At 40.1% G+C, this 26,693-nt stretch overlaps 1 long non-coding RNA gene across 3 annotated transcripts in view; it reads right to left on the reverse strand.

Moving 5' to 3' along the window:
* Positions 1-6,976, reverse strand: part of LOC105732848 (uncharacterized) — a 124,707-nt gene extending 117,731 nt beyond the window's left edge. For all 3 annotated transcript variants that reach the window (XR_010344075.1, XR_010344076.1, XR_001111087.2), the window contains exon 1: positions 6,582-6,976. This is a non-coding gene — a long non-coding RNA (uncharacterized LOC105732848). The remainder of the gene's footprint in view (positions 1-6,581) is intronic.
* Positions 6,977-26,693: the final 19,717 nt, after the last annotated feature.

Genomic DNA, 26,693 nt, shown 5'->3' on the forward strand with positions numbered 1-26,693 from the left:
CCTTCGACAAAATTCAACCGCCCTTTATGCTAAAAACCCTCAATAAACTAGGTATTGATGGAACATATCTCAAAAAAATAAAAGCTATTTATGACAAACCAACAGCCAATATCATACTGAATGGGCAAAAACTGGAAGCTTTCCCTTTGAAATCTGGCACTAGACAAGGATGCCCTCTCTCACCACTCCTGTTCAATATAGTACTGGAAGTTCTAGCCAGAGCAATCAGGCAAGAAAAAGAAATAAAAGGTATTCAAATAGGAAAAGAGGAAGTCAAATTGTCTCTATTTGCAGATGACATGATTGTATATCTAGAAGACCCCATCGTCTCAGCCCAAAATCTCCTGAAACTGATAAGCAACTTCAGCAGTCTCAGGATACAAAATCAATGTGCAAAAATCACAAGCATTCCTATACACCAATAACAGACTTAAAGAGAGCCAAATCAAGAATGAACTGCCATTCACAATTGCTACAAAGAGAATAAAATACCTAGGAATACAACTAACAAGGAATGTAAAGGACTTCTTCAAGGAGAACTACAAACCACTGCTCAATGAAATAAGAGAGGACACAAACAGATGGAGAAACATTCCATGTTCATGGTTAGGAAGAATCAATATCCTGAAAATGGCCATACTGCCCAAAGTAATGTACAGATTCAATACTATCCCCATCAAGCTACCAATGACCTTCTTCACAGAACTGGAAAAAACAACCTTAAACTTCATATGGAACCAAAAGAGAGCCCACATAGCCAAGTCAATTCTAAGCAAAAAGAACAAAGTGGGAGGCATCACACTACCAGACATCAAACTATACTACAAGGCTACAGTAATCAAAACAGCATGGTACTGGTACCAAAACAGAGATATAGATCAATGGAACAGAACAGAGGTCTCAGAGGCAACAGAACATATCTACAACCATCCAATCTTTGACAAACCTGACAAAAACAAGCAATGGGGAAATGATTCCCTGTTTAATAAGTGGTGTTGGGGAGAGAGATCCAAGATGGCTGATGATTAGCAGCTCGGGCACGTACCTCCCAGTGAAAGCGCAAAGAACGAGAGGACGCCACACTTTCAGACGAATATTAGTTGCTCACGGACCAGGAGATTCCCAGTGGAGGAGCTCCACGGGTCGCCAGGGCGACTCTTGTGGCCGGCGTGGCGGTTTTGCTGGTGCCTTAGCACGCCAGTTCTTGGTGCAGAGTCTGGAGATTCCCGGGCAGAAAAGCACCATCAATCTTAACACCGCTGTTTTGGCCGGCTCAGTGGATTGCTCAGATTTCAGCGCAGGGAATCAACAAGTTGGACGTCAGAGACCCAGTTAGAAAGTCGGTAATTATAAAGACGACAGATGGACAAATATATAATGAAGGGAAGAAACCAGCGTAAAAAGGTAGAGAATACTCAAAATCAGAATGCCTCTCCCTCTACAGGGGATTGCAATTCCTCATCAGTAACGGAACAAGGCTTAATAGATTACACGTGTGTTCCAATAACAGAAGCAGGTTTCAAAACGTGGGTGATAAGAAACTTCTGTGAATTAAAAGAACTTGTTCTAACCCAATGCAAAGAAACTAAGAACCTTGAAAAAAGGTTTGACGAAATGTTAACGAGAATGGACAATTTAGAGAAGAATATAAGTGAATTGATGGAGCTGAAAAACACAACACGAGAACTTCACGAAGCATGCACAAGTTTAAACAGTAGTATTGATCAAGCAGAAGGAAGGCTATCAGAAGTCGAGGACCAGCTCAGTGAAATGAAACGAGAAGACAAGAATGCAGAAAAAAGGATGAAAAGGAATGAGCAAAGTCTCCAGGAAATATGGGACTATGTGAAAAGACCTAATTTACGTTTGATAGGTGTACCTGAATGTGATGAAGAGAATGAATCCAAGCTGGAAAATACTCTTCAGGATATCATTCAGGAAAATTTTCCCAACCTGGCAAGGCAGGGCAATATTCAACTCCAGGTAATACAGAGAACACCACAAAGATATTCTTCAAGAAGACCAACCCCAAGACACATAATCGCCAGATTTATTAGGGTTGAAATGAAGGAGAAAATACTAAGGGCAGCCAGAGAGAAAGGTCAGGTTACCCATAAAGGGAAACCTATCAGACTTACAGCAGGTCTCTCAGCAGAAACCCTACAAGCCAGAAAAGAGTGGGGACCAATATTTAACATCCTTAAAGAAAAGAACTTTCAACCCAGAATTTCCTATCCAGCCAAACTAAGCTTTATGAGCGAAGGAAAAATTAAATCTTTTGCGAACAAACAAGTACTTAGAGAGTTCACCACCACCAGGCCTGCTTTACAAGAGCTTCTGAAAGAAGCACTATACATATAAAGGAGCAACCAATATCAGCCTTTCCAAAAATATATCAAAAAGCTAAGAACTTTAACACAATAAAAAATTTACATCAACTAATGGGCAAAACAGCCAGCTAGCATCAAACGCCGGTATTAAACTTATATATATTTTAATTGGATAAAAAGCCAAAACCCATCGGTATGCTGCATCCGGGCCCATCTTACATGCAACAATACACAAAGACTCAGAGAGAAGGAGGAAGATTTACCAATCAAACAGAGAGTAAAAATAAACTAATAAACAAAAAGCAGGAGATGCAATTCTCGCCTCTGATAAAGTAGACTTTAAAGCAACAAAGATCAAAAGAGGCGAGGAATGACATTACATAATGGCAAAAGGATCAATGCAACAAGAAGAGCTAACGATTCTATAGATCAACGAGATGGAAAATTAACAAGGATATTCAGAACTTGAACTTAGACCCGGAACAAGTAAACTTAATAAACATTTATAGAACTCTCCACTTCAAATACACAAAACATACATTATCACCTCACACCTATTCCAAAGGTGACTATATAATTAGAAGTAAATTACTCCTCAGTAATCGCATAGCATTTTATAGGTTTAAATTAAATATTGGTTGGCTGTTTGTTTGTTACCTTCTTCCCTTATTCCTTCCTGACTACATCATTAAGTATAATTATCAGTATAAAAGAGGTTTTCAATACCCATTACTAAATTGCATTCTAGCCTGGGCAAGAAAGCAATACTCCCATTCTCTCTCCCTCTTTCTTTTCCTTCTCCCTCCTCCCCATTCTCTCTCTCTCTTTCTCTTCCTTTTTCCTCCTTCCTATTCTCTCAATAAATAAATAAATAAATAAATAAATAAATAAATAAATAAAGGGATAGTATGGATACTGAGAATCTACAAATATAGTTAATTGAAATATAAATTATTTTCTCTTTTTCCAAGTCTAATGCTGGATTTCTTTTCTTCATATGCTGATTAAAATTTCAAGATTAAAAAAAAGACTTTACTTTATCAAAGTATAGTGTGAAAGGTTATGTTACATCCCTCCATATATCTATATATTTTTTATTTCAACTTTTGTTATAGATTCAGGGGGTGCATGTGCAAGTTTGTTTCGAGGGTATATAAAAAATAAATAAATAAATAAGTGGTGTTGGGAAAACTGGCTAGCCATATGCATAAAGCAGAAACTGGACCCTTTCCTGACACCTTACACTGAAATTAACTCCAGATGGATTAAAGACTTAAACATAAGACCTAACACCACAAAAACCATAGCAGAAAATCTAGGCAAAACCATTCAGGACATAGGCATAGGCAAGGACTTCATGACCAAAACACCAAAAGCATTGGCAACAAAAGCCAAAATAGACAAATGGGACCTAATCAAACTCCACAGCTTCTGCACGGCAAAAGAAACAGTCATTAGAGTGAATCAGCAACCAACAGAATGGGAAAAAAATTTTGCAGCTTACCCATTTGACAAAGAGCTGATATCCAGAATTTACAAAGAACTAAAATAGATTTACAAGAAAAAAAACAAACAAGCCCATTCAAAAGTGGGTGAAGGATATGAACAGACACTTTACAAAAGAAGACATATATGAGGCCAAAAAGCTATGAAAAAATGTTCATCATCACTGGTCATTAGAGAAATGCAAATCAAAACTACATTGAGATACCATTTCACGCCAGTTAGAATGGCGATCATTAAAAAATCTGGAGACAACAGATGCTGGAGAGGATGTGGAGAAATAGGAATACTCTTACACTGTTGGTGGGAGTGTAAATTAGTTCAACCATTGTGGAAGACAGTGTGGTGATTCCTCAAGGACCTAGAAATAGAAATTCCATTTGACCCAGCAATCCCATTACTGGGTATATATCCAAAGGATTATAAATCGTTCTACTATAAAGGCACAGGCACATGAATGTTCATAGCAGCACAGTTTACAATAGCAAAGACCTGGAACCAACCCAAATGCCCATCAATGATAGACTGGACAGGGAAAATGTGGCACATATACACCATGGAATATTATGCAGCCATCAAGAATGATTAGTTCACATCCTTTGTAGGGACATGGATGAACCTGGAAGCCATCATTCTCAACAAACTGACACAAGAACACAAAATCAAACACCGCATGTTCTCACTCATAGGTGGATGTTGAACAATGGGAACACATGGACACAGGGAGGGGAGCACTAGAAGTGTTTTGTTTACAAAACAAAGATGATGCAGAGGTGAAGGTCCACAGCCAATTCCTCTGTCGATTACCTCCAGACATAAATGTTCGACATAACTGCTTTGGTTGTCACTTTCACCTCAACGCTTACATATGCCTACAGATCTGTTCAATAGATGCTCACTACAGCAATCACAGATAAGAAAAACTTTACTTAAAATGCAAATGCCCAGAAATTAGAAATGTTATATTTTGTACACATTTTTTGTTAACACAAGACCATAGTATGTTTGTGTGTATGTATAATCAAACTGATTGTTTTTTTTCCTTGCTGGCTATAACAAAATATATCTTCGCGCATCAACATACTTCTGTATCTATTGTCACATTCAGTGGTCACATATTATTCCACCCTATGGCTGCAACAGAAATTTATTTATATAATCCATTCTATCTGTTCTTTTTAAAATAAGTGCTGCAAAAAACAAAGTGCCTGTTTCTCTACTTCCTATGAGTATTTTAGTATAATGGAATTGATGGGTAAAGAGTATGCACATTTTTTAAATGTAGTACTTACCACCAAATTGTCTATTTAAAAAGTTATCAGCAACTTAAACTTTAAGCAGCAGTGCAAAACAACCTCACACATATTGTGGACAGAAAACATTTTCATTCCTCTTTCAATTTAAATTCTTATACCAGAAACGCAAAGGATTCTTTCCTATGTACATAAGTAATTTGTAAATCTACAAAAAAGTTATTTTCCCACTTTTACTAGAGTTTTTATATGATTTGAAAGAATTTCCTATAAAAGGAAGATGCACTTTTCATCTAATGTGTATATATGTAACTTTTCATCTAATTTGTATATATAAATGATATACATATAACATTATATATGTAACATATATGCTATACATAACAGTACTATACATATCACATGATATATGATATAATGAATTCCCTATAAAATGAAAACACATTTCTCATCTGAAAATATATATAATATAGTAAATACTTTTCAAGTATGTTTTATTTAATTTCTCATTTTTTTTCTGATACACAGGCAGTTTTAATTTTTAGTTTGCTAAATCAACCTTCAGAATGCCTGCCTACGAGGTCATTCTTAGGAAGGCTTTGTCAACATAAAATATACCTGTAAAATAAGCATTTGTGTTTTCTTCTGATACTTTTCTCACTTGCGTATGTAAAACTTTCAATCTGTGTTCCATCAGGCACTCATGTTTGTGATGTAAAATTTCACTAGTTTTCTTCAGAGCAGGCATTTTTTCATTAATAATTCATCCTTTCCTATTCATATCTGTTAACATTATCAATCCTTACATATATCTTATATCATTTCAGGGTTTCTAGATTTCCTATTCTGTTCCATGCATTTATCTGTATTTTCAGCTGTTAGTAAACAGTTAATTGTATAACTTAATAGCACATTTTAACATCTAGAGAAGCCAGTATTTTTTCAGTCCTTTATAAAATTATTTAAAAAGTCATCACAATAGTAAAAGACAGCAGGTGTCATGTAAAAATGCTAAAACCTTGATATTTTCATTCGGTTTATATAAAATTGATGAACACAGAAAGAACTCACATTTTGAGAAAAATGTGTTCTCTCATTCAAGAACACAAAACCCACCTCCCACTTTCAAGTTTCCCTCTAAGACCCTTCAGTAAAGAACCAATCTATGTAAAATGGGCAGTTTCATCTGAGAAATTTTCGCCTACTGAAAATGATCCCAGGTATTTTTGATAGGGGAATGAGTTCTCCCAGTAGGGACCTCCTGTAATGCATAAAACACCATGTTTTAAACGTGAACGTTAAAAATAACAACACTGTAGTGAGTTAAATCACTCACATTCTCGACCAAGTGCTCCAGCTGGGGAATTAGGAGAGAGAAAGCAGCTGAGGCTTATTTGGCTCCGCTGCTTCGAGGGTGCCCGGCGCCTTCCAAGGCCCCGTCCCGGGGGGAAGCTGGGCCTAGGGAGCCCTCCCACCCCGGGCTGAGCCCCGCTACCTGTGCGGCTTGTCCCTGGTGTCCAGGTCTCCGCTCCTGCGCGCCAGGCAGCTCCACCTCCGCGGCGTCGCCCTTGACAGCCGCCCTGTGGCTCTTCCGCTGTTCCGCGTCCCAGAGTCGGTTCCCGGAAGCGGTGTAGACCGGGGTCTATGGAGCCCAGGACCTGAGGTTCTGCTCTGCCTTGGTCCCTGGCTCCCGAAGCCGAGGAACTTCTTCAAGGTGGTGACTTCTTCTCAGAGCCCCAACAACCAGCTCCTGAGCCACGGCTCCTCCGACCCCCACCTGGCGCCAACCCCAATCTGCGGTCCCAAATCTGCTTTCTAGCCCAGAATCCGCTATCCGGCCGGGTCCACCACAGTCTTCAGCAGCAGCACTTGCAGCCTCCGACTCTCAGACCGAGCTAGCCCCGCAAAGCTGTTAGGCGCGCGCCTGCGCCAAGGTGGCCGCCGGGCTCCCGGAAGCCGCTACCAGGCGTGCGCAGACAGGTGGGGCTGCTGTTCGGGGCAAGCATCTCTGGGCTCCGGGTTCTCCTGGGCTCGCCTGGGCTGTCGGAGGACCACAGGCGCAGGATCGCAGGCATGCGTTTCAGAACTCAGAAACATGAGTTCATGATGGAACATTATCAATCCTTACATATATTTCATATAAGGGAGGAGAGGGAGGCCTGTCTGACGCTGCCGCTGCCCCACTCCTCAAAGGGAGATCCGGTCTGGCATGGGCACTCCGCGGCACTGGAGCGGCTTCGCAGATGGCATGGCTTCAACGCTGAGACTCTGGCCCCGGGGTCTGCCTGGCAGGTGTCAGGGAGCGGGAAACGCATGGAATGTCAGGGGTTGCTCCTTCCTCCACTGGCCCCCACTGCTGCCCATGCTGGATGCGCAGTTAGCAGTGCAGCTCTGGTAGTGGTGTGGGATGGTGGAGCTTCGCTTGGGTGGCATCGGGGTCGCCGAGTGCACAGCCCATCTAGCCTGAGGGTTCGCTCCTATTGGACACACCTCTCCGGACTCTGGCCCCCTGCGCTGGGCACTCTGCCTCCACACCTATGAGACTGAGCGGCAGCTGGCAGGGTTGACCGCCTGACTTTGCCGTCTGGATGACCAGCACCGGGATTCCTGCTGCTGGGGACGTGGGCCTGGTCTGGGGTGTCCAGACACTTGCTGTTCCATGCCACGGCCGGGGTGCAGGGGTGACTCGAGTGCCGGCGGTGGATGGGGGGCTGGGTATCTGATGTCCTCAGGTCAAGTGCATTGCCCTCCCACCTGAGGGTCTGCTCTGCCTTGGCCTCCTCCAAGAGTGCAGGGGCCATCAGGTGGCAATTTAGGAATGCTTAAATTGAAGGAAATATTCTTTCTCTCTCTTTGAGAAGTAAGTGGTGGTTTTGTTTTGTTTTGTTTTTGATACTCAACTACAGCACGAAACAAAGGTGATGCAGAGGTGAAGGTCCACAGCCAGTTCCTCTGTCAATTACCTCCAGACATAAATGTTCGACATAACTGCTTTGGTTGTCACTTTCACCTCAACGCTTACATATCCCTACAGATCTGTTCAATCACAACTGTTGGATTTAAAATTATTTAATACACAATTATTTCATAATAATTTAATACCCAAACTACTTTTAATAGTCTACCATCTCTGCAATCCTGAATTATTAATTTTTTCTTTGTTTATAAAACCATTGCTATAGTAAGATCAAAATCACAAAACTCACATTTCATTGGGTTAAAAAAACATTAAAACATATACGGAAAAGACTATAAAATGTAGTTGTTTCATCATAAAAATTATGGGTTTGCAGTTTTTATATGTTTAGCTATATTCCTATGATTCTGAACTTTGACCCCTCAAATCTTATATCCTCACATTTAAAAACCAATCATGCCTTCCCAACAGTCCCACAGGTCTTATTTCAACATTAACTCAAAAGTCCACAGTCCATAGTCTCATCTGTGAAAAGGCAAGTCCCTTCTACCTATGCAGCTGTAAATTCAAAAGCAAGTTAGTTACTTCCTAGATACAATGGGGATACAGGCATTGAGAAAATACAAGTGTTCCAAATGAGAGGAAAAAAGGGGTTACAGGTCCCATTCAAGACATAAATCCAATAGAACAGTAAAATTATAAAGTTCCAAAATAATCTTTGACTCCAGGTCTCATATCCCTAACCCTAACCCTAACTAGCCCTAAACCATAACCCCTAACTTTAAGACTAACCATGAACCCTAAGCCTAACCCTGCCCTAAACACTAACCCTAACACTGACTCTAACCCTAACACCTAAACCCTAAACTTAAACATAGCCCTAGCCCTAATGCTAAGCCTTGCCGAAGGCCGAACTCTAACCCTAACTCTAGCCCTAATCCTAACCCTAACCCCTAACCCTAACCCTCACACTAACCCTAACCCTAAACCCTAAGTCCAACCCTAACACCTAACCCTAAATCAACCAACCCTACCCCAAACCCTAACCCTAACTTTAACCCCCAACCCTATTTGTAAACCTAACTCTAACCCTAAAACCCTAATACTTACCTTTACCACTGCTCTAAACCCTAAACCTAATTCCTACTCTAAACTGTAAACCTTAATGCTAACCCTTAATCCTAATCCCTAACCCTAACCTTACTCCATTTACCCTTAACTCTAAATCTAATCTAAGTTTAACCCTCAATCATCAACCCTAATGCTACTTTTACCCACTCTAATCCTTACCTTAAGCTAAACCTACTCTAACCTGTATATAACCCCAATCCAAAATCTCACTAAAACTTTCACCCTAACCCGTCTGTAATTCTGACCTGTCAACCTAACCCTATTAGTCAGCCTAATCTCTCCCTCTATTCTCTATTATGGAGCTCTCAACCACCAACCTGAACCTCCTATCTTGGAGCCCTTATACTATAATCTTTAACTGGTAAACTTTTAGCCTGTAAAGTCCTATGTCCTGATTGTGTAATACCCTTACACACTAACTCTGTAAATACCACAATCTATACCCAATCCCATCCTGATCCATCCTACACAGTGTCACGCCATTTCAAGGACTGAAACCTACAGATCTATAACCTCAGAAATGCAGACTTAGTAATCCTCAACAAAATAATACTAAATTTAAACCAACAGCATTTGGAAAGGATCAAACACCACTAACATGATTTCTTTATCCTGGAAAATCAACGCTTGTTCCACACACTAACGCCATCCATGTAGCACACTGTATTATTAGAATAAATGGAAAACACTCCATAATTCTCCCAACTGATGCAGAAAGGGCTTCCAACAAAGTTCAACACCGTGCCATGATAAAAAACACTCATAAAACCTAGAAATAGAAGGACATTTCTTAAACATGATCAAAAGAAATTTTGTAAAACCAACAGTAAACATACTCAATTGTCATCACTGAAAGGTTTATTCCTAATAGAATAACAAGGCACAGATACCTACTTTCATTCGTGTATTAAATAGTATATTGGAAGATACAGGTAGGGCAATTATGCAAGAAAATAAAATAACAACTATTTGAGGATCAATTATCACCTGGTCTCATACATAAAAATTCCTAAGGAATGTTTAAAAAATTATTAGAGATAGTAAACAAATTGGGTAAACTTACAAGCACAATACCAATACAAAAATCCATTTTATTTTATTATTATTATTTCTTTTTGAGATGGAGTTTTACTCTTGTCACCCAGGCTGGAGTACAATGGCATGATCTTTGCTCACTGCAACCTCCATCTCTCAGTTTCAAGCAATTCTCCCACTTCAGGCTCCTGAGTAGGTGGGATTACAGGCATGCGCCATCACACCCAGATAATTTTTGTATTTTTAGTAGAGACGGGTTTTGTCATGTTGCCCAGCCTGGTCTCATACTCCTGACTTCAGGTGATCTGCCCACCTCGGCTTCCCAAAGTGCTGAGATTACAGGTGTGAGCCACCACAACTGGCAGAAAAATACATTATATATATATATATATATATGTATACACTAGCATTGAATAATCTGAAAAGGAAATGATAAAAATTTCACTTTAAATAAGACCAATAACAATAATAAAGAATAAATGTAATCAAAGGGTAAGACTTAGATGGGAAAAATTATAAAACATTGCTTAAGGGAATTAAACAAAGCCCAAATGAATGTAAAACCAAAATAAATGTAAAAACGTGTTACGTTCATGGATTTGAAGATGGTATTTGTCAAGTTTGCCAAACTACACAAAGAAAACTACAGATTCAATGTTATTCCTACAAAATTCCCAAAGGCCTTGGGACAGAAATCAGAAAGCTAATCCCAATGTTCATATAGAATTTTAATTCACCCTGAATAGCCAAACCAATATGGAAAAATAACTCCAAATTTGGAGGTTCGCACATCGCAATTTCAAATCTTATTACAAGGTAACAGTAATCAAAACAGTGTCATACTGGCACAAGAATAAACAGAAAGATCAATTGAATTGGATTGGGAGTCCAGACATAAAACAGTACTTCTATGCTCAAATGATTTTACACAAGATCCACAACCATTAATCTGGGAAAACAATGCTGTCCTCAACAGGTCATGTAAGGCAACTCGCTATCCACATAAAGGGACATGAAATTGTATCCTTACCTCATATCACATTAACAAATTAACTTAAAATGGATCAAAGACCTAAAGATGGGAAAACTAAAAATTCTAGAAGAAAACACAGTTAAACCTTCATGACTCTGGATGTAGCAATGGTTTCTCAGATCTGACACCAAAACCACAAACCACAAAAGGAAAAACAGGTAAGATGATTTCCTCAAAATTCAAAATTTTTATGCCTCAGAAGACATGATGAAAAAAGTTGAAAGATGAAATTGTTAAAAAAGGAAAAACAACTATCTTCTCCTAGTACACGCTCAACACTCAACACAGGACACTTCTGTTATCAGATGCATGGGTTTTTTCCCCACACAGACCAAATCCTGGGTACCAGCTGGGTGTCCCACAGTGCAATCAAATTCTGACACCACCGGGAGAAAGCATCAGACCCCCCAGGCTAAGGACTCAGTCCTAGGAAAACAGGTCATGCAGCTTGTTGCTTGCAACACATGAGAGGATGGTAAACATGAGAATGATAATTACAAAAGTGACTTTATGCCAGAGCTTAGCTGAAGGAATGTATAGGCTCCTGACTTAAGGGAACAGTATCCACTTTCAGGGCAGAAAGCAGGAGCTTTGAAGGGGGGACTTGGCAGAACGGCATGAAGGGGATGGGGTGAGGAGGTGCAGGGTCTATGGGACTTGCTCTGTTGTTTTATCCATTAGATGGTCTTGCTAGTACCACCATGGGCAGAGCTAGGTTGTAAATGGACTGTTGTATCCTGGCAGTCTCCTGGTAGGGGAGAGTTCTGGAGGTGCCTAGTTTGTTTCAAGTTTTGGTCTCTGGAACTTATAAGTAAACACACAGTTTAAAAAGCTTGCAGTGTAGGAAGTGTCTGGTGGAGAGGAGGTAAAGCCTATAATTGCATTCCTAAAAAGCTAAGTAGGAAGTGTGGGAAAAGGAAAAAGGCAAAAGTAATGCACTTCTTCTTTAAGAAAGTAAGGGTCAGTTACAAGACAGTAACCACTTCAGATGCCAATCATGAACAGTACATTCCCAAGTTAACTTCTGTCAACTTGGCTACAGATTGGAGGCTCCCACCACACCCTTATTTGGTTCAGCAATTTGCTACAGCACATTACAGAACCCATGAAAACACTGTACTTACTACAGCTGACTTATTACCAAGGATATTTTAAAGGCTACAGATGAACAGTCAGATGTAGAGATGCACAGTGTGAGGTGTGTGGAAGAGGTGCAGGCCTCCCATGTCCTCTCCAGATATGATCCTCCCAGCATCTCTCCATGTTCAGCAACACAGATACTCTCCCAACCCCCTCCTTTATTACACAGGCAGATTGGTTACAACAGCACCTTTAGGTATTCAACTCAATCAGCAGCACATCTACCTTTCACAGAGATGGGAGGGAGGCTGAAATTTCAAATCCTCTAATGACAGGGTTGGTTTCTTTGGCAACCAGCCCCACTGAGGCTGTCCAGATGCCCCCAGCCATCAGTCATCTCATTAGCATACAAAAGACACATCACGTCATACATTACAAAAGTTTAATGCTCTGCCTCAGGACACTGGGGCAGAGACCACACATAAACTCTTATTATGTTCCAGTAACCCACAGAATGGAAGAAAAAATCTGCACAGTAGATACTTCATAAGTGTCTGTTATCCAGAATGTATAAATAACTTTCACAACTCAACAACAAAGACAATCCAATCTAAAAACTAATGAAGTACTTTAATACACATTTCACCAACTGGCACTTGAGAGATGCTTAACAGCATTAGTCATAATTAAAACCATAAAGAGATAACCCTTAACTCACACTAGAATAGTTATGCTAAAAAAAGAAAAGTGTTGACAAAGATGTTAGGAAGCTTGAACTATTAAACACTGCTTGTGACAATATGAAATGGTGCAGCATATGTGTCAAATAATTTGGAGTTTCTTCAAATGGTTACAAATAGATTTACTGTATGACTCAGTGATTCCATTCCTAGCTATATACCCCAAAGACCTGAAAACAGGTGTTCAAACAAAAACTTGTATGCTCTTTAAATGTGTCAAGATCATAAATATGCAGGAAAGTCTTGGGAACAGTGTCAGGAAAACTGGATCAGAATGAAAAAAACACATTATACTCCCAGGCGGGGCAGGAGGTAAAAGTGAAATGAGTTTGTGAACTGAATTATCATGTAGGAACCATGCTGATTTCCTGATCTAGGGGTCATGTGGTGGTAACCTGGGAGAGTTTCCATGCTTTGGGTAGAATATATAGGAGTATTTTGTGAGATGCTGCAAATCTGGTACAGCAATAACTGCTGGGGACTCTAAGAAAAGAAACAGGTTATATTTTGCACTGCTACTGGAAGTGTCCTAGAAGTATGACATTATTAAAAAGTAAATTACTTTTTAAAACAACCATATCAATACTATGCTAGAAAAGCAGAGACATCATCAAAATCCACTATAAAGGCTTCACTTCATCCAAAGCTGTGAACACTTACAAAAGCCTCAACGTCAACAGACTCCACTTAGTAGATATTATTATATTTATTAGTATTAGAGGCTACTGTGTGGATACATTAGTGTTACAGCACAATGTGGATATTAGTGTTAGGGCATGGTGTACATATTATATTGGTGTTGGAGAACAGTGTGGATATTACATTACATTAGCATTAGGGCACCGTGTGGATGGTATTACATTGGTATTAGAAGGAATGGTGTGGAGTACGGTGTGGATATTATGTTGGTGTTAGGGCACAGTATGGATATCATAGTAATGTTAGGGCACGGTGTGATTATTATATTAGAGGCCACTGTGTCTGGGACGTTGACAATGATATCACGGTGTAGTCATAACGATGGGAGTTGGGGATTTCATTTTTCCAGATGAATTTCTTCCTTTGCTGAGTACTCTAAAGACTCTCTTCTCTGCACTCAGGGCCATGGAAAGGAAGCCTTTTACTCGCCAATGAACAACGCTTAGTTGGCACGACCCTCATGCTGCCCTGAGGAAGTCGAAGCTCCTCACTGCTTCTGGCACCTCAGAGGGAAGTTGATGAGGGGGTGGGTTCGTGCGCCCTCTGGTGGCACCAGAGCTCAGCACAGACACTCTTGATCAGTTTCTCAGCAGACATGCATCCCTGCCTGGCTGTCCTGAAATACCTGTAAAATTCAGTTTATTCAGTGTAATAATTTTGGAAATTCAAAAGAAAATGAAGCCCACTGTAGCCATATCCTTCCCAAAAATGGTGATGGAAGACTTTGGAAGCCATGTAGAACGAAATGAATATATACACAAAATAAGAAAAACAAAAACCTACTCAAAATAGTCCAGAGACTATAATTTGAAATGCAAAACTATAAAATATCTAAAAGAAAATCTATGTGATGTTGGGTTTGGTGTTGTTTTAACAAACAACATGAAATGCCAATTCATGAAAATATTGATAACAGACTTTATAAAACTAAGTATTCTACTGTGAAAAACTGTATTCAGAGAACAAAAAGACAAGACAGACGTGAGAAGATATTTGCAAAATACTACGTGATTTTAAAACTGGGTAAATATCTGAAAAGATACTCAACCACAGCAAATACACTGACAGGAGGCTGGGCATGGTGGATGCCTATCTCTACTAAAAATACAAAAATTACCCAGGCATGGTGGTGCATGCCTGTAATCCCAGCTACTTGGGAGGCTGAGGCAAGACAATCGCTTGAACCCGGGAGGCAGAGGTTGTGGTGGGCCAAGATCACACCATTCCTCTGCCCTACTGTATATATAAAAATGCAGATTCACTGAACCAGACTAAATTGTATTCAGTGGAAGGCTGATCAAGGATTCAAAAGAATGCAACCTTTTGTTTTATCTACTTCTGACCTAGAAGCACCCCCACTTCCTACTTCTAGCTGTTCCACCTTATTGAACCAAACGACTGTACATCTTACACATATTGATTGGTGTCTCCTGTCTCTAAAATGTATAAAGGCAAGCTCTACCCTGACCACCTTGGGTCCACATTGTCAGGACCTCCTGAGGCTGTCATGGGCATGTCCTTAACCTTGGCAAAATAAGTTTTCTAAATTGACTGAGACCCGACTCAGATATTTTGGGATCACAATCCACTGTCACCATGGTGTGACAGTTGACTACAGCATTCAGTACAGAGATGTGCTACACAGGTTTGTAGCCTGGGAGCAATAGGCTATACCATATAACTTATGTGTGGAGTGGGCTACACCATCTAGGTTTTAAAAGGATACTCTATGGTGTTCGGACAAAGATGAAATCACTAAGGACAAATTTCTCAGAAAGTATCCACATTGTTAGGAGATGATCGAGTGTATTTTAAATGGTTAAAGCCTAGGAGAAAAAAAAAAAAAAAACAAAAATAAAGAAACTCAACTCCTGTTATGGTTTAATAACAAAGCTTAATAGCGTCAACATATTTCATCTCATCTAAGATGCTAATGATTAACAGACATTATTTTATGCACCATCACAAATATGTTGCCAATTAAACTGACTTTCTGAATAACAAAAAAATGGGAATTTACTTCTATTAATGCCAGTAAAGTAAAATGAAAACGAATTACGGTTTTGACATATTAAAGCAAAAAAGAAGGAAGCTGTTAGCCTGAGGTCTTGCCTAAGCAAACGGAAATCGAACTTGGAGGCATTTAAACTGACTTAAAAACATTAACAAACCAACCAGTCAATGACAAAAAGCCCAGCCGCCAGTTGGCTGTATGACTAGGGACGCTGAGGGAAGCATCCCCACAACAGGCGGTCACTCAGCTGGAGCCAAGGAGGAACCTCACTTAGCTGCCACCGCCAAGAGCTGGAAGCCTCAAGCCCTGTTGTCAGTTCTGCTGCTTCAGGCGTGATTCATGAATCCTTCCTTTGCTCAAATAAACTGCTTAAATTTATTTTGCCTAAAATTCTTCTAACCCTTAAATCCTAACTCCTAACCGGTAACCCCCGTCTCTAACCCTAACCCCTAGCCGTAATCCTCACCCTAAGCCCTAACCATACGTCAGTTTCTGCATTTGCACTGATACGTCAGTGTTGATGATTCAACCTGCTGCATCGGCCCGGCTGCATGAGCAGTGCGGATTTTATAGTAACGTGTGTGGACTGAGGGCTCGCATTAGCATCACAGCTGTTTTCTACACGAGCACTGCGGGTGTAGTATTCACATTTTGGATGTCATATGTGCCTTAGGAACGCTCTGTTTGTGTTCTGAGGCTGTGGTGTGCACCTCGCACTGCAGCCGCCTGGCCTTGGGTCGGGAGAACCTCGGAGCGCAGGATTCAGAGGGGCTTTTGGTGTCCAGGTTTCCACACCGAGATCTTCTTACTAGTCTCTGACCCTAAGCAGTAGGGCTGCAAACAGGAAGGATTTTACTCACTGTGGACGTGGCCCAGAGTTGTCCCAAAGTGAGGCTGTGCCTGCTAGGTCTATGCTGTGGAGAACGCAGCTCTGCCCTCGCGGTGCCCCCCAGGTCTGTACTGAGGAGAATGCAACTCGGCAGACAGCGGTGATGCAATGCACGCTGGCACCGTGACGCTATCTGAAAAGGTGGGCTCAGGCGCCCCCTGCTGGCGGCTGGGCACTGCAGGGCCCTCTTGCTCATGGTGCTGTGCTGGCGCCCCCTTCTGGTGGCTAGGGCCACTGCGGGGCCATCTTACAGTGCAGTGACCGGCATCCTCTGCCAGTGGCCGGGGTACTGCAGGGCCCTCTTGCTCATGGTGCTGTGCTGGCACCCCCTTCTGGTGGCTAGGGTCACTGCAAGGCCCTCTTACAGTGCGGTGACCGGCATCCTCTGCTAGTGGCCAGGGCACTGCAGGGCCCTCTTGCTCACAGTGTAGTGGCTGCACAACCCCTGCTGGCAACCGGGGCAATGCGGAGTCCTCTTGCTCACAGTGTGGTGCCTGTGTGCCCCCTGTTGGCTGCTTGGGGCACTGTAGGGTCCTCTTGCTCATGGTGTCGTGCCCATGTGCCCCCTGTTGGCAGTGTATTGGCAGCACGCTCCCTGCTGACAGCTGGGGACATCACAGAACCCTCTTGCTCAATGTCGTGGCAGCACACCCCGTGCTGGCAGCTGGGACACTGCAGGGCCCTCTTGCTACCAGTGTGATGGCTGGCGCCCCCTACTGGCCTCCTTCTGCACCACTTAAAGTCAGAGAACCAGTTATTCCGCACCCACAGTTCTGGAAATACGAACTGAAACGGAGCTATTACTGGAAAGAGCTGATGTCCCAGTTCTTGTCTAACTTGGAAGAAAGATTTTCACCAAGAGGCAGTACAAAGATGGCAGATAACTTCATTGAAAATAAATACAGTGTAAAGAGCTTATTGTAGAAAAAATAGGTAGGCCCCAAGGGAGGAGCAGGCTGATCATGCAGGAAAACAGCCCAAGAGTCCTGTGCAGGGAATTTTATTTTGGACTTCTTCACATTCCTGCCTCTGTCTCGAGTCTCCACCTGTTTTCTTTGTCTGGTTTTTCTGCTCCTACCTTAGGTCCCTGACTTGCCCCTCTTTGGCTTGTGGGACCTCCTCACTGTTGGTTAAGGCATATGTGTGGTGATCCAAATCCACTGGTGGGGCAGCTCCTTCCTGCCTCCCAGGAAGGCCCTACAGTGGTCACATCTGTACCTCCTGTGCCTGCCTACCTCTTCTGAATGTCCTTCTCTGCCCTAATCTGTACTTATGGTGCCAGATTCCTCTTAAGAATGTCCTCTTTGTCCTTCTTATCAGCATGTAGCTAGCAATTTTCTGACATTTTAACTGTAGAGTGAATGATGATTGGGGCATCCTAAGAGGAGTTCTAGGGTGTTTCTTTCTCCATAGGTTCCCTTCTTCCTCCTACCCACTACTGACAAGTGCCTATCCACTCCAGCATTAGAGATGCTACTAATATATAAATTTTTGATAGTCCCTCCAGGTAAGCCTTCCCATCATGTTCATGTCTAGCTATCTACGTACTTAACAGAGCCCACTATCCTGTCTTTCCCAAAAGTAGGGAAGGAACGATTCATTGGAAACCATAGGAAATGAAATGAATGTAGATGAAAACTTTACATCTTATACAAATAATCACTCAAAATCATCCTTATACTAAAAATGCAAAACTGTACAATTTCTAGAAGAAAACATAGAATAAAAGCTATGTGCCCTTGGGTTTGGTAATGAATTTTAACAAACAACACAAAATGTCAATACACACAGAACAAAGAATTAAGTGGATTTTTTTTTAATATTAAAAGTGTATACTCCGGAAAAGATCTTGTTAAGAGAAAAAAAAGACAAACCACATATTGAAAGAAACTATTTGCAAAATACAGATCTGAGAAAGAATTTGTATTCAATATACAAAAAAACTTAAAGAGAAGTAAAACAGCCCAATTAAAGATGCACACAAGTCTGAACAGACATCTCACCAAAGGATTTAAGAGAAACCAGCCCTTTCAAAAGACTCCACCACTGATATCAACAAACTGCCTGAAGCTGCCTCTCCTTTCTTGCCTGATAAGAGACCACCCATGACAGAGAGGTTCTGGCCAGTATACAGAGGATGCACAGAGCATGTTTTCATGTCCTCTGCTTCACGTTTTAATGTCAGAGGGCTAAAAACTTCACCCTGGGATCATGCTAACACTGCCATTATTTGAAGATGGGACCCATGAGGGAGTAAGAAACTCAACCGTGATTGCATGCATTTCTCCTTTCATAAATATTCATGACTCCTCCTAGAGCTTATTAAATATGTGTATTTGGCCATGCCACTCAGCATAAATTACTCTTTCCTTTACTTCTCCTTTGAAGTGCCTGCTTCTGGCTTCTGGCTGGAGTCTATTCTTCCCAGTCTGTTAGAAGGACTACTCTGCAGGCTGCAACCCTTTACAGGAAACGAATCTCTCACTGGGTGCTGTGGCTCATGCCTGTAATCCCAGCAATTTGGGAAGCCAAGGTGGGTGGATCACCTGAGTTCAGGAGTCAAGACTAGCCTGGCCAACATGGTGAAACCCTGTCTCTATTAAAAATACAAAAAATTAACCAGGCATGGTGGTGGACATCTGTAACCCCAGCTAATTGGGAGGCTGAGGGACATCTGTAACCCCAGCTAATTGGGAGGTTGCAGTGAGCCAAGATCACACCATTGTACTCCAGCCTGGGCAACAAGAGTGAAACGCCTTCTCAAAAATAAATAAATAAAAGTAAAGAAAGCTCTCCTTTCCAAATTTATGAACCTCATCATTCTTCAGTTGACAATGTTACAAAGTTCAAAAGACCTTCCATCCTCTCCCACAGAAGTCCTGGAAATTGTCATTTTGCTAATTATTTTAGATGCCTGAGAACTTATAATCAAATGAGTAGAAATGTTGAAATTGTGCTTTACCATGTACGTATCTCTTAATCCAACCAAGCAGATGTCTAAAATTAACCATGAGAATATGTATGCCTGATTTATGGCTAAAATTTTAGGATGAAAGCTATGAGATCTCTATTTGTGTTTTATGCCTATTAACATATGCTATGTATATGTGATATTTTCTTAACTCCAGATAGCAATGCAAAATTCATTTATAAAATCCTCTAAAGGTACTCTATTTTAACTTAGCTTGGAAAAAAAATTAGCATTTCTAAATAAATATTCCCCAAACTCCTAGAAATGTAGGAACTGATACAAACTTTTTCAAGTTGACACAATTTAGATAAAACATAGTTAAATAAGATTGATTTAATATTTTTGTTGTAATAAGACAATTATGTCTTCAGAGCTATCACTACTGAATAGAAAACAAACATAAATTTCTATTCTGCTTGAGTTCTAGTCAAATAAGCTAATATTATACTTACTAGATACTTAAAATCTTAAAGTTTATAGATTTGATTCTAATCGTTATTCTTATGAAAACATTATTTCAATAATAATTTTTTACAGTAAATCTGCCTAATAATAGTTTCCAAAACACTTTTGGTAATTTTTAACCTTAAAGTTAAGCTAACTAAAAGATTTACATTAAACATCTAGATCATTTATAAAAAAAGATACAATACTAAGACATTAATTGCTGAACATAATTAATACAACTTTACATACTTTTGGACTCTATTTTTATGAATAGACTAAAGATATTTTAGCCTGTTAATAAACATTTCTTTTTTTTTGTCTACCACACTGAGAAATTGTATTATGAGGAAACACATCCCTCTAGATGTTGGGAGATGATATACTCATACATTGTCTAATCTACTATAGAATGTTAATATGTGACAATTAAAAATTGTCTGCTTCCTAGTTTCCTCTGGAAAATAAAGATTACTAAGCATTAAAAATATAATCAATATATAAAAATAAAATTACTAGAAATAATAGAATAACTAGAAATAACTCTATGCAAAGTATGCAAGAAAATTAGGTTGTATTTTTTAATAAGAAAAACTATACAAAATATACAAATAAAAAGAGATACCTAACATTTCCTGGTTATATTTATATGGGTAAAATGTTATGTGTTCAAAAATTATGTAAAATTCCTGGAAATTTGTCAATGTCCTCCTTATCCATGCTACGTGCCAGTATAGTGTTATGAGACATAATTTCAATTATTATTTTAAATGTTGTATGCCACAGACAAAATTGAATATCCTTGTCAGCTGTGGTATAATGAACTCTCATCAGATCTTTCATCACAGCCATTTCATGCTCTTTGTCATTTAGATATTATTTAGCCCTGATACTTTCCTGAAAGCTCCTGCAATCAGCTACAGGTCAGAATGTTTGTCTCCAACACAGGACTCTCTCTGAGACTCAGAGAAAACACTGTGACAGGTACTCTGGCTATAGGCTTCTGATGATATTGCTTAAATAACTTTAAGACCATACACTTGACTCAGTGAAGCTCTCCAGAAGTCTAGTTGAGAAACTGATGGGTTCATGATACTGCTAACCCAAGATTCGGCAAGACTGGAACTGATTACATGGCACTGAATGAACTGATGAAAATTGATTATAATTTTATAGCTTTTGTTGAGCATTGCTCTTTCTTTAATGTTATAGTTCCTGGATTTAAGAAATCTCTTTCTCTTAAGCTAACTATAACTCACAACAGTTTACTAGATTACACTTTTGTAAACAGAAATGAAGCATTTATCTTTTTTCCTCGACTGATTTCTCCAGAATTTTGAAATTCTCACTGAATACTCTTATTTTCATGACAATATAGTTTTAGCAGAAGTCCAATAAGAATCTGTTCACCTTAGAACAGGATATAATTGGAAACTTTGGTTATATTTTCAAGGCTTTTACTGGATTTCATATTTAGGAATGGTGTACCTAAGATCAGTTATGACCAGCAATTTTAATTAACTAAGGTTGACTTTTATGGAGCCCATCCTTACAAAGCACTCTGAGAAAAGCCAGTCTGATACCTAGATCACAGGGTTCACAGCCTTACAGGTTAGTAAGGAAGGTCATTTTCTTGTAGGCCCAGGTTTTGGGGATAATTTGGGGGCCTCAGGAAGAGAGGAATTCGTCCAAAGCTATAAGGACTGCAGCTGAAATTTGATAATATGTTCTGGGCTTGGCTTTTAGCCTCAATAAGGCCTTTAAAAGTCCAATCTGAGATTCTGTATGAAAACTTCCAGCAAAGAAGCTTGAAAGCACTTACGTGGTCAGCTCTCGTTCTTGCTTCACTTACATAATTGGGCAAAATCTAACAAAACTAGACTTATTTCTAAAACAAGAATAATCTGACTTTGATTATGATCAAAAATGGTGGTTACTACAGAGAGAAATTTTATATTTCAATGGAAAACTATAACTCGGCCAGGCGTGGTGGCACATGCCTATAATTCTAGCACTTTGGGAGGCCAGGAGTTCAAGACCAGTCTGCGCAACATGGTGAAACCCCATCTTTACTAAAAATACAAAAATTAGCTGGGCATGATGATACATGCCTGTAGTCCCAGCTAATCAGGAGGCTGAGGAGGGAGACTTGCTTGTACCCAGGAGATAGAGGGTGAAGAGAGCTGAGCTTGCACCATTGCACTCCAGCCTCCGCGATAGAGCCAGACCCTGTCTCAAAAATTTTTTTAAAATAAGAAAACTATAGGCCTTGAGGGTTATCAGATTCTAGTCTTGTTTCTTAACTTTGGGGTATTTTTACCTCTTTGAAAACTGGATCCTGCCATCTAATGAATTTTGTCCCACGATGATACTTGTGGAACAAGAAGCCAAGCATTGTCTCCCCTACTAATGTATCTGTTGTCACTTAATTTGAAGGCCTCCAACCCTGGAACAAAGTTAGAAGAGGAAGGTTTTGCTCCCCAGAATGCATAAACAAATTGTGATACGTTCATGCAATGGAATACTATCTAGTCATAGAAAGGAACAAGCTATCAACTCACACAAAGACATGAATGAATCTTTCATGCACATTGCTAAGTGGAAGAAGATGATCTCAGGAGAATCCACACAGTGTGACCTCATTTAATGAAATTCTGGAGAGGGGAAACTACACAGATGGGAAGCCTTTGGCTGCATGGGGTGGGGGTGTGAAGCATTCCATATGATACTTTAATAGTGGATACCTGCCACTATGCATTTGTCAAAACATGCAGAATTTTACAGCTAAATGAGTAAATCAAACTCTATTCTAATTAAATAATATTACTCAGGATATGGAGTATCCCAGCACAGAATACATAGTGTGAAAAATAATTTAACTATGCTACAAATTACTGTGGTTTGGATGTGGTTTGTCCCTGCAAAAACTCATGTTGAAATTTGACCCCCAATGTGGCAGTGGGTGGAGGTAGGTCTAGTGGAAGGCGTCTGGATTATGGAGATCGATCCCTCATGAATAGATTAATGCCCTCCCATGGGGGTGAGTTCTGTCTGCTCTCACAGGAATGTATTAATTCCTGCAAGAGTCAAAAAGAGTCTGGCTTCCTTGGCTTCCCTCTTGCTGTGATCTCTGGTGGACCCCCTGCTCCCCTTCCATTTTCCACCATGAGGTGAAAAAGACTAAGGCCCCCACCGGATGCAACTTCTCAGTCTCGGACATTCCAGCCACCAGTATTGTGAGCCAAATGAACCTTTTTTACTTAAAAATTACCCTGCCTCAGGTATTTTGTTATGGAAGCACAAAATGGACTAAGACACAAATGCGGGAAAAAACTCACTGAAGGTGTAGGGAAAATGATGCTGACCTAAGTCTCTTTGAAAATGAATAGAATCTGTAGGCTGACAGCAAATAAACTATACTTCATCATTGGATTCCAGTTTATAAAGATCTTTCCAACAGGGGGTAATTGTGAACAATTGTAAAACCACAAGTTACACAAGTCATAGACGGTAGGAACCAGGTCTATCACTGTTGAAGTGGGAGGTTACAAATTAGCAAGGGGAGAAGGGTAGAAAGATTCATGTAATAGTAGATCAGAGGTGAAGACATCAACGTAAACTTATGTCTAGTGTGATACAGACACATATAATTCAATGTTGAAAGCTTTGCAATTGGGTGTTTAGGTAGGTGACACACACATACACTTCCTAGCATTGCTAACGAGGGACAAGACACAATGTGCTCATTCAGCAGCCAGATACAAGTTTTCCTACCATTCTGAAAGGAATCAGGCTCTTTGAAGAAATGTCTGATACTAGAACTGGGACAGTAAATATATGAGCCAGGATAATCCTGAAGTATCAGAAAGTAAGTAAGTACTAAAAAAAAAATTGAAATATGTCAAAGAAAAATTGGAGCCAATACAAAGAGCTACTGATGACCAACACAGGAATGAATTGTGTAACATAATGCTGTGTGTTTAATACTAACTAAAGCTTCAGGTAATTATCTAGGTGTCTGTATTTGTATATGTAGCTGAATAAGCAAATGGAGTTGAATAGAAAATCTCCTTTGCAAAAGAATTCCAAATAATTGATGTAGACCCTTAGCCATCAAGAAGGTGGCGCTGACTCCTCACTCCATGAGTATGGGCTTTACATATGTGTAAACTTATTTATCATATTTTTTCTTGTGCTGTGGTTGTGTCCTGGGTTCCTTCTCTAAAATTCTGTTCACCTTAGACCAGGAAAAAAAAAAGTAACCTTACAGACTCTGTTTGAATTCATGGCTAAATATTTTAAAAAGAGTGACTTTGTAAAAATATGTTCCAATGGTAAATTGATTCATTGTGACTGGATCACTTATTCCAAATACTTCTTGTCTTTATTTTGTTCCAGTGTCTACATTTTAGCCATAATACACCGGAATCAAGTATTGGCCACTGGGAAAAAATATTCAAAGAAAGAAAGAATGTGAACTGAAATTGTGACCAACGTGATTCAATCTTTCACCACAACGCTTTCTAAAACAGAAGAGTTTAAAAGGATATTCAGAGTCGATCTCCTCAATGAGGCTTTGCAGAAAATGAGGAAACTAGAGAAACAAAAATGGCAGCACATTCTACGGATGATTTTAGATGTTTCTATGCTTTATGGGGAAAAATCACTTTACCTTTTAAAGAATCACAAAGAATTATTGGAAACCCAAATTCTGGAATGTTTCCAAATTTATTTGAACTTCTATGTAATTATGTCCATATGGCTAGTCAAGAAGTTGATGATTTTTTTAAAATGTGTGCCCTATTTGTGTAACAAAATACACAATGAATAATTAACACTCATAGGAAAACATGTTAGACCTTGTGAAAGGAAAATAAATCTTGGGGACGCAAAATCACTAAGCTAAAGGGAAAAGTCAAGCTGAGAACTGCTTAGGGCAAATCTACTTCCCATTCTATCCAAAGTCACCCATCTGCTCACAGAGATAAATGCATATCTGATCGCCTCATTTGGAAAGGGTAATCGGCACCTCAAAAGAATGAAACCATTCATCTTTATCTACCTATGATCTGGAGCCCCCTGTCTGGACTTCCCTTCAAGTTGTCTCACCTTTCAGGACTGAACCAATGTTTATCTTACACATAATGATTGCAATATATATCTTATACATAATGATTGATGTCTCATGTCTCCCTGAAATGTATAAAACCAAGCTGTGCTCCTACCACCTTGGGCACATGTTGTCGGGCCCTCATGAGGATGCATCACAGGTGCGGGCATCCTCAAACTTGGCAAAATAAACTCCCTAAAAAATCTGAGACCTGTCTCAGATTTTCGGGGTTCATACGTGTAATGTAGGATGTTAATGTTTGTAAAACAGACGCTGTTCTATCTACTATTACAATGATGCTGCCAATTAACCTTAGACTTTCTCCACAAAATAAAAAATGATGAGGTACAAATAATAAACTTAAACTTAAATAATGTAGCAAGTTTTAATATGCCAACCTTTCATTTTTAAATACTGTTTTGACTACTTTAAGGCTGTAAGAATAATGAGTAATTAAAACATGAATAAAAGTGTTTACGGGGGTGGACGTGTTTCCTCCAGCCTCAGGATTGGGGTGACTTGAAAGACACCTGCCCATCCCCAGCTACCATCCCAGCTGTCCTGACGGTGGCTCTAAGCATTTCTACTTTCTCTATGTGAAGATCAAACTCCAGAAACAAACCCAAATCTTACAATATGTTAGGACACGCTATGATGACGAGCAGCCAAAGCCTCAGGCAAGGGATGCTTCTGAACACAAGACTTGTAGAATATAATGTGTGAAAGTAAAGCCAGTGTTGGAGTTCCTTCCTCTGCACACGGGGAACAGACAGGAAGCTTTTGCCTCACCTTCCTCACATGGCCTGCAGCCATGTCCCCCCAGGTCAGACTTGAGGAGAATGAAACTTTGGTCTTCACTGTGGACACACTACCAGGTGCTCCAAAGCCATGGCCTCTCCTCAGGTGGGTCCTGAGGAGAACAAAGCTCTGGGTCTAACCCTAACCCTGTCCCTAGACTTTGACTCTGACCCTAAACCCTGATCCATACCCTGTTCCCTAATTCTGACCCTGACTTTGACCCTAACTTTTATCTTGACCCTGACCATGATCCCACCTCTAACCATACTTCCAGCCCTGACCCTGACCCAGACCCTAATTCTAACCCTAACTCTATTATTATCTTTACAATCTAACTGTAATCTTACCCTCTAGTGCTAAACAGCTGTACTCAAAAGCACTTTTGGATTATTTAACTTCTTTTCCTTGAATTCTCTAAGGACATCCTAAAGGAGATGCCATTATGTATTTTGCAGTCCCTCTGAGTGGCATGCTTTCAGATAGGAAGTTCTAATACTTTGCAAGACATAAGAAGTTTGAAGGGTAATAGCACTGGGTTGTTAGGAATGCATGCTGGCATTCACGGTGTAGTCATTGGTGCTGTTCTCCAAATACTTTCAGTTCATTTTTTATGAATGCATTCTGACTGTTCCATCCCACCTACTTAAATGTTTGCATGGCCACATGACTTCTTTTTTTTTTTTTTTGGCCATTGGAGATGAGAAGAAATAATATGTGACTTTTTCAGGAAAAATCTCCAAGAAACA

This window comes from Aotus nancymaae, unplaced genomic scaffold (genome assembly GCF_030222135.1).
Source record: "Aotus nancymaae isolate 86718 unplaced genomic scaffold, 86718_ANA_hifiasm-v0.15.2.pri h1tg000025l, whole genome shotgun sequence".
NCBI classification, from domain to species: domain Eukaryota; kingdom Metazoa; phylum Chordata; class Mammalia; order Primates; family Aotidae; genus Aotus; species Aotus nancymaae.